The sequence below is a fragment of the Anser brachyrhynchus genome (genome assembly GCF_964034855.1).
Source record: "Anser brachyrhynchus genome assembly, chromosome: 3".
Lineage (NCBI taxonomy): Eukaryota > Metazoa > Chordata > Aves > Anseriformes > Anatidae > Anser > Anser brachyrhynchus.
In genome coordinates this window covers 81,973,482-81,980,989 of record NC_137696.1, presented here as the reverse complement: position 1 = coordinate 81,980,989, position 7,508 = coordinate 81,973,482, and the positions used below count along the sequence as shown (strand labels likewise).

General features: G+C 41.0%; 1 long non-coding RNA gene across 1 annotated transcript; it reads left to right on the top strand.

Moving 5' to 3' along the window:
• Positions 1-1,031: 1,031 nt before the first annotated feature.
• On the top strand, positions 1,032-4,654 carry LOC308192963. Its single transcript, XR_013949259.1, has 2 exons — positions 1,032-1,576; positions 3,344-4,654. It is a non-coding gene; the product is annotated as an uncharacterized lncRNA (long non-coding RNA).
• The last annotated feature ends 2,854 nt before the right edge of the window (positions 4,655-7,508 follow it).

Sequence of the window (7,508 nt, the reverse complement as noted above, 5' to 3'; positions counted from 1 at the left end):
TTTGCTGAAAAAATGAGTCATGGGATGGCTAAAGTGAAGTTACGAAGTTATAGTTATTTCAGCCAAAAGAAACATGAAAGGGTATTTAGAACATATTAATAACAGTTTTAAATTTCTTGAATGCTTCATGTTCTGACATTTGTCAGGAAGGAAATAAGAAGCTAGTCTCAGAAAGGTGCTGGAGGATGTTGATCTCACTCTTATTTTTCAAGTTCAGAACCAAAAATAATCAATCTCACCTGAAAGCTTGATTTCATATTAAAGGAAGTTGAAATTATAGAGGGAAAAAAAGATAGTATCTGTGTGTGTGTGGTACGTAGGAGGAGTGCAGGTGAAGTGCTGGTGTCATAGGCATATGTTGCTGATACTCTGGGAAACTGGAGAGCCATCGAGGAACAAACCCAAGGCACATGAAGGAAAAAGAGCAAAAAAAAAGTGTGAACACCGATACTGGTAGGACAGCTGGAAGTGTTGGAAGTTGGAAAATCTTGGAAACAGAGGTGGAGGGAGTGAAATAGTTGCAGAGAGGGAGTTACAGGTGCAGCAAATATTCCCCAACTGGTGGTGAAGTATGTTCTCTCAGACATGAAGAGGTATGAACCGATGGAGAAGGGAGTTATTTGTGTACAGCAACATCCAGAGTGCTGAAAATGAAAAGAGCATTGCAGTGGGATCCACAGGTGTCCTCTTCTTTAAAGAGAAACTCAGCATGGTGCTGCTGAGCAAGCGCAAGCTGTGTGGCTTATCACCCTGTCCCCTCTGGTCTTTTCTTCACGGTAAGTCACGTGGCAAAAACAAGGCTGGATAAAGAGGTTACCAGCTATCATGATTGCTCCCGACAAACAGCAGCTCCTCACTGTGTGAGGCTGATTAATAAATGCATGACTCATAAAACCGAACAGCACAGATTCACCCAGAGGTGAATTTGGCCCCTGAGGCCATGCTGCACTCTAACTTACAACACCGATGTTCTGGGGTCAGCCGGGAGTAAGGAGACAATTTGGTTCATGGCTATTTATGACATCTATTCTGAGACTTTTGCTGGCACAGCTGCATGGTGGACACAATTAGTGTTCAACAAAGAAATGCTAATTATTTACAGATGCATCAGAAACAAAAGCTCTTGCCATTCAATTTCAGAGTTTCTGCATCAAGCTAAGGTGGTAGTGACACCAGTTAAATGCCCATGGCAGCATTCAAACAAGTAATTTAGATTTTATATTAATGCCTTCAGAGCTGCTTTCTTAACTACTGAGTCTTGGAACAAGGTGCTATTTCAGAGAGGCAAGGTCCTGATGCTCTTTTTTTTGATCAAGTGTGGAGAATCTACTCCAGGAGTACTGGGAGTCTTTCTTTTGCCTATTCTGTCCTAACATAGAAGAAAAAAAATGAAACTGTTAAATTTATTGTGAAGAAAGTTGCTCAGTAAAGGTCCTTGAAGACTGAAGATTGAATGATTCTGAAGTCTGACATCTTAAAGTTTTGTGTGGAAAAATAGTTGACTTTTTACTGCCTTAAGTATGCGCTCTGATGCTTGGGATATCTCAGTTCTCTCTCTGGACTAGTTATGCCTGAGGTATGTATGCAGCTGACTTCTGCCAAATACATAAGCTCTTTTTGCGTGAAGTTTCTTGTATGCAGAGTGGGTATAACATAGCTGACTTAATTCCCTAGCATAGCACAAGTCTTTATTCTACAGCGTAATGAAAATCTCAAGCAAAGACTGTAAAATAAAGCTTTAAAAGCCCATGATCTTTACTTCTCATGCTTTGCTTGAAGGTACTGGATGTGAGTAAGCCTGGAAAACCAAGGCCATTATCACTGAATTCAGGAAGGGATTTCTGGCCAGATAAAAAATCAAGACTCCTACTAAGTAGAACCATGGCATCCTAAACATTCTTTCCAAAAATTCACCTTTGTTTAGCGATTCTGTTTTGTTGGCCAAAGTGGGCATGACTGGGATGACTGGAAATTCACCCCCTCTGTTGGGTCTGTAGCTGGCTGTGTGCTGCCGTTCCAGGCATCCCCAGTCTGTCCTCGTAGCCTGCAGTGGGGAGGATCAACCCTGGGCAGGGGAAAAGCCTTTTCAGTGCCAGCCCTGACCTGGTCCTCCTGCTGAGACTGCCAGCCAGCCCGTGGCTAGTGCAGGTGGGGCTGATGTGTCCTGTGAGGCAGGCACCTGCCCGCGAGGGACCAGACTGAGACCACCAAATTGCTTTAGGTAGGTCAGCAAACAGCTGTCGGGTTGTGTAATTTGGTTCTCCTAATTTGGAAAGAGATCTTATTCAAAGATGTAGCTGTTTGCTGGATGACAGGCTCACATGTATTATGTGGTGCATAATGTGCGTGATTAATGCTTGTTTATTGGAGCAATTTTGCTCTGTGACAGAGCTATAGCTGCTTTTTTATGCGTCAGTACCAAGCGACTCCAAACTCTTCTCCATTTGGAAGAGGAAATTCAGCATGTAACGCAAAGCCTTTTGCAAGTTGATCAACAAAGCTTCTCCAACCACATGGCAAAGTAAATATTTTATTGGAAGCAACTCTTTTGGTTACTTACAGGTGTGCATGTTTTAGGCTTGCAGACTGGTCTGCAGGTAGTAGACAGCTGGGATTTTCACAGCCTTGTTTCTCAATCTTCTTCCTCAGACATGGTATAAACTAACTGGCCATATGAAAACCTTTTTGGGCTAAGCCTTCTGTAGCTACTTTCACTATTTGCTTTTTGAACCCTGGGGGCCTCTGCAATCCCACACTACACAGCACTTTCACAATTTTAATGAGTCCTCTTCTTTGCCTTACACTGATTTTGCCTTTGAATAGCTGTAAGTAAGAATCATGTAATATTAGTACAGTTTCCCTGTCTTTATATAACAGTTTTTGACACAAGGAAATTTTGATATTTTGATTATACCCTTGCAACTCATTGGAAATTTCAGTCAAATGTATCACATTTTCATGTGTTTGCTTAAAAGTTTTTTTTTTTTTTTGTTGGGGGGGTGTGTGGATTTCTGTTGTTAATACAAATAGAGACTACTGGAAAAAAGGAACAGACTGGAAAAAATATATTTTATTTCCTCTTTTACCCATATAAGGCATCCAGCCACTCAAAACAAGAAAGCATATGAAATAACCCCGCCGTATTCCTGCCAGAAAATAATTTAGCAAATGAACAGTTTCTCCAAGAAAACACTTGCCCCACGTCTCCTGTTCATCTGTTGTTGTGTTGTTTTCTTTAGCATTATGCTCTTAATTTAAATTGACCTACCTACTAATAGAATTTAACTTATTTCACTCAGCCTGTAAAATACACCTGCAGCTCTCCCTTATGTTTCCCTTGCAGGCAGAGCTGGCTGAAGAGCTTTCCACCTCTTTTTCTGCCTCCCCCAGCTGTGTGTTCTCACTCTCATCCACCCGAGGTTGCTGCCCCCTTCAGTGGTGCTCCTCGCATTGTTTCTGCAGCCGGGCTCTCAGCTGGATCAGCTAAATGGGCTACTTATTCCCCCCAGAGCTTGAGAGGAGGAAGATTTTTATGTTCTGCTTTGTATGGGACTAGATCATTTACCAGATCTCATTTAGAGGTGCTGCCAAACAGTTTGGTCCATGCTACGTAGGCGGTGGCTGGGGAGGTGGAGGTGGGGAGGACCAGGGAGGAGCAGAGATGGGGAGAAGGGGCCTGGAGCACCTCGAGGTTTACTGCTGGAGGATTTACAGCAGGAGGAGGGCCTGGCTCTTGCAATTGCCTCTGACAGGTGCAAACAATCTGAGAACGCTGTTAAAGGTATTTTTGGAGATCTGGGAAGGGCTATTATGTAGAGGGAAGGTGTTGTGGTTGGACAGAAGAGTGGATATGGGAAGAAGGGTTGCAAAGGGGAAAAGAAAAGAGAAGCTATTAGCATGAACATTAACAGGGACAGGATGATAATGGGGCAGTAGTTTAGTACTAGCCAGCTTTCTCCACAGCCAACCTGTGTATACCTATACGGAGCAGTGCATAAAAACAGAAGTCCTAGAACATGTCATGAAGTACCACTTAGGACTGTACGGCTGCGGTAGCTGAGACAATTTCCAGTCCTATCGTGCTAAATGGTAACCAGCCCATCTCACATGCCATATCTTGTAAGATAGGAATAAAGAAATTAAAGACAGCTTACAAAGTTATCCTCTGTTTTGTAGCTGGATTTACTAATGGGAAGGGTCAAAAAAAGTTTGGCTTGAAAGACCAGTCCATTCCACAACCAAAGCATCCAGGGACCCACTTCTCTTGAGCTACAGAGTCCCTGGCTCTCATTCAAGTATTCCTTGAAATCCTCTGAGAGCTCCGTTGCTGTTATTAGAGAAAAATGATTATGAAAACCTGCCATCACCACTAATATTACTAGAGATGTTACAGCCAGTAGAATAAATAAACCAATTTATTCTCCAGCAATAAACTTGGTTTAACAAACTCTAATGTGTAATAAAGGCTGAAAAAAAAAAGGAAATAGTTTCTGCAGGAACAAGAGTTTTCTTTAAAACCTTTCTGAAAGAAGCCTTCCATCTTTTCCTTTAAAGAACTATGCTTCAAATGTGACCCAAATATAATGATGTACTTCCATGCTTGAACTTGACTGAAGTGTTAGAGATAGGCTCAAAATAAAAATATTTGCTTAGCTTTTTCCCACTTGCTGATTTGAAAGAAATTGTCTGAGTGGATTTTTTAGAAAGGAAAAAAGATCCAGGGTTGATTTGAAGAATGAAGGTCTCTCACATCTCTTCAGTTCCAGAATAGTGAAACTTAAGCTGTGCTTGAGAGCATCGCCAAGCGTGCTCCTTAGGCACACTCTCCCACTGGATGTTCTGGAATAATGTAAACCCAATCACAGACACATTTTATATTTTTAGTGTGGACTGGGGGTTTGGTAGACATATCCAGCTGCTGACACTAACAATTGTGCTACAGCACCCACAGAAAAGGACTTGTGCGGGTCCAAGACATGAACATGGTATTTCCTTGTTTCCTGAGAACCACTTTTGTCTCCCACATGGGAGGTGTGTGATTTGGTTCTGGATGACACTGCATGTCCTCGTACTCGCTTTTCCCTGTAGTCTCATGAGACTCAGCTGGCTGCAGATATGTGGCAGTGAAACAGGAGCAGTGTGTGCAGGAAATCCCATAGGAGCTCACTGTTCCTGAAGGACAGGGGCACAATCCACTCTGCCTGAATGTTGCATATTTGGTATGTATTTTTTGAAGGAGGAACAAAATGATTAAATTCAATGAATGAAATTTTGGGACATGCTGATAATCTACCGTGACACTCATCTCACTTTATATTCTTTCAAATCAAAGTTAATGATGTAGCTTTTGTGAAGATTGGGAACTGAACTCTTCTGTTCCTCAACGGTATGTTTTCATTGACTGCAGAGGACGGGAAGGACACACAGGCCACACTGTCCATTGCACCACAGCCTGACCTTGTTTCCAGTGAGTTTCCCGAGACAGCCACATTCAGCTGACCCTGTGAGGGATTTCAGCAGATGCCAAAGGTCCAACTGCACACCCATCAGCTATGGTTGTAGGCCTGGTGGGTGAAATCACCTTTTCAAAAAGATGCAAGTACATCTTGAAGTCTAAAAGTAGATTAACCTTTCCCAAACCACAAAAAAAGTTCCCTGTGAGAATCAAGGACAACATTCCCATGCCTGTTTTTCAAGGTGTAGCCTGCTGGATTCTCAGGCTTTCAAATGCATAGCTTGCATGTGTGCACACACTTGCTACAGCAATATTTGCTGGAGGTTTAAACCTTCAGCTTTGCCTCTTTGCTCATGAGTTTACAGCCTAAATCCTTTCATGTCATTCTGTATCTGTCATATGTCATGACCCTATTTTTTTTTTTTTTGCCAGCTACTGTGGGCCCTCTCTATATTAGACGATACTGTCTTAATGATATCAATTTATCACCTGTCATACGGAAAGCTCACTATTTCTGTTCTTTCATCCTCCAAGTAATTTTTAGTTCTGATCTCTCAACTATTCATCTTACAAGTGCAGTCGGTTCCTAAAGAGCTGTCTGTTGTTGAATTTTACTGAAGGCTTTTGAAACGGAAAAGAGAATTATTTTCCACTGTGATATTTTCTTGATTCCCTGGAGGAATTCTTTTATGCTAATGAACAAGATCTTTCTTTACATAACCTATCCTACCTTGTACTTTGTAGCATGCTTTCTTATGATTATGCATTTCTTTATTATTTCATTTAATTTAGCTGGTACTCAAGTAAAATGTAAAATGCCTTGTAAAATGTAAAAAAATGTAAAAATGTAAAATGTAAAAAAAAAATATAGTAAAATGCCTTGTTCTGATCCCAGAGGTCTCCAAATTGTTTTATTTATTTATTTATTTACTTATTCTTATTTACTTACTTGATGATCCTTAAGGGTCCCTTCCAACACAGGATATTCTATGATTCTATGATTCTATTCTCAGAGCTTAATGTAGCTGGTCCCTGACTACCAACTTTAAGAAACAGTCCCTAGTGTTTTCTATATCAGACAGCAGAAATAGAGACGGGGAGATGTCTTTTCAACAGAGCTTTATGTTTTTGTAACCCTGGTCATCAAGCAGCATTTGGTGGAGACAAGTCTGTGAAAACACAAGGGTAACCATGTACATCCAGTCAAGGTTTGGGTGAATCTCATACCTTCTTCTAGTTAAGTTGTAGATATTTAAGAAAAGTGTATCTGAAACACTGAAGTTTTATAGTAGACTGATCCTGCCTCTGGTGCATCTTCCAGGCTTCCAGCAGACAGCAGGTTAGGGACTGCCTCAGACAGGATTTGTATCATTATGTCTAACAGCCCCTGGTAGACTTAGCATCTCTGAACTTATGCGAAAGAAAACAGAGCAGAGAGGAATTCTTGAGCTCTCAATCCAATCTTCTGGTACAGCAAACAAGACATTCAAAGTACACCTTAAAAGTGTGTAGTCTTTTTATCCACTTCTTATTTTTGCAAAAAATCAGCAGCTGGTTAGAGATTTTGTCCTAACAATCAGGCTGCAGGCTGGTTCTTCTCCTTGGAACACATCTGTTTTCAGGTTAACATCTCTTCTGACTTTCATATCTATTTCTGCTTTAATGTTTTATCTCCTAACTGATTTATAGAGGGTATTTTTTCCTCCTCTCAAATTAATTTCATTGAATAAGCTATGTTCTTTGAGCCTCTGATGTTTTTTCTCAATTTCCTTCATTTCACAGTAGGAACCTGTACCTTTATCCATTCAGCTCTGAAATAATGATTATGGTGACAGGAGAGGCAGTTTGATGCAGTATCAACTCCTCTGGACTAGCAGTTTACCTGTCACTGAAAATTTACAGCTCCTGTTTGGCTTCAAATGGTCAGTTTGCCAGACTTTCAGGTTAGTAGATATGAGGCTCCGTGGTTAGACCTAGGAAGGACAGAAGTTTGAAGGTAATGCTTCAAAAAAAAAATTAATGTTTGGTGAAGAGGTGATTTAAATTATGAAAA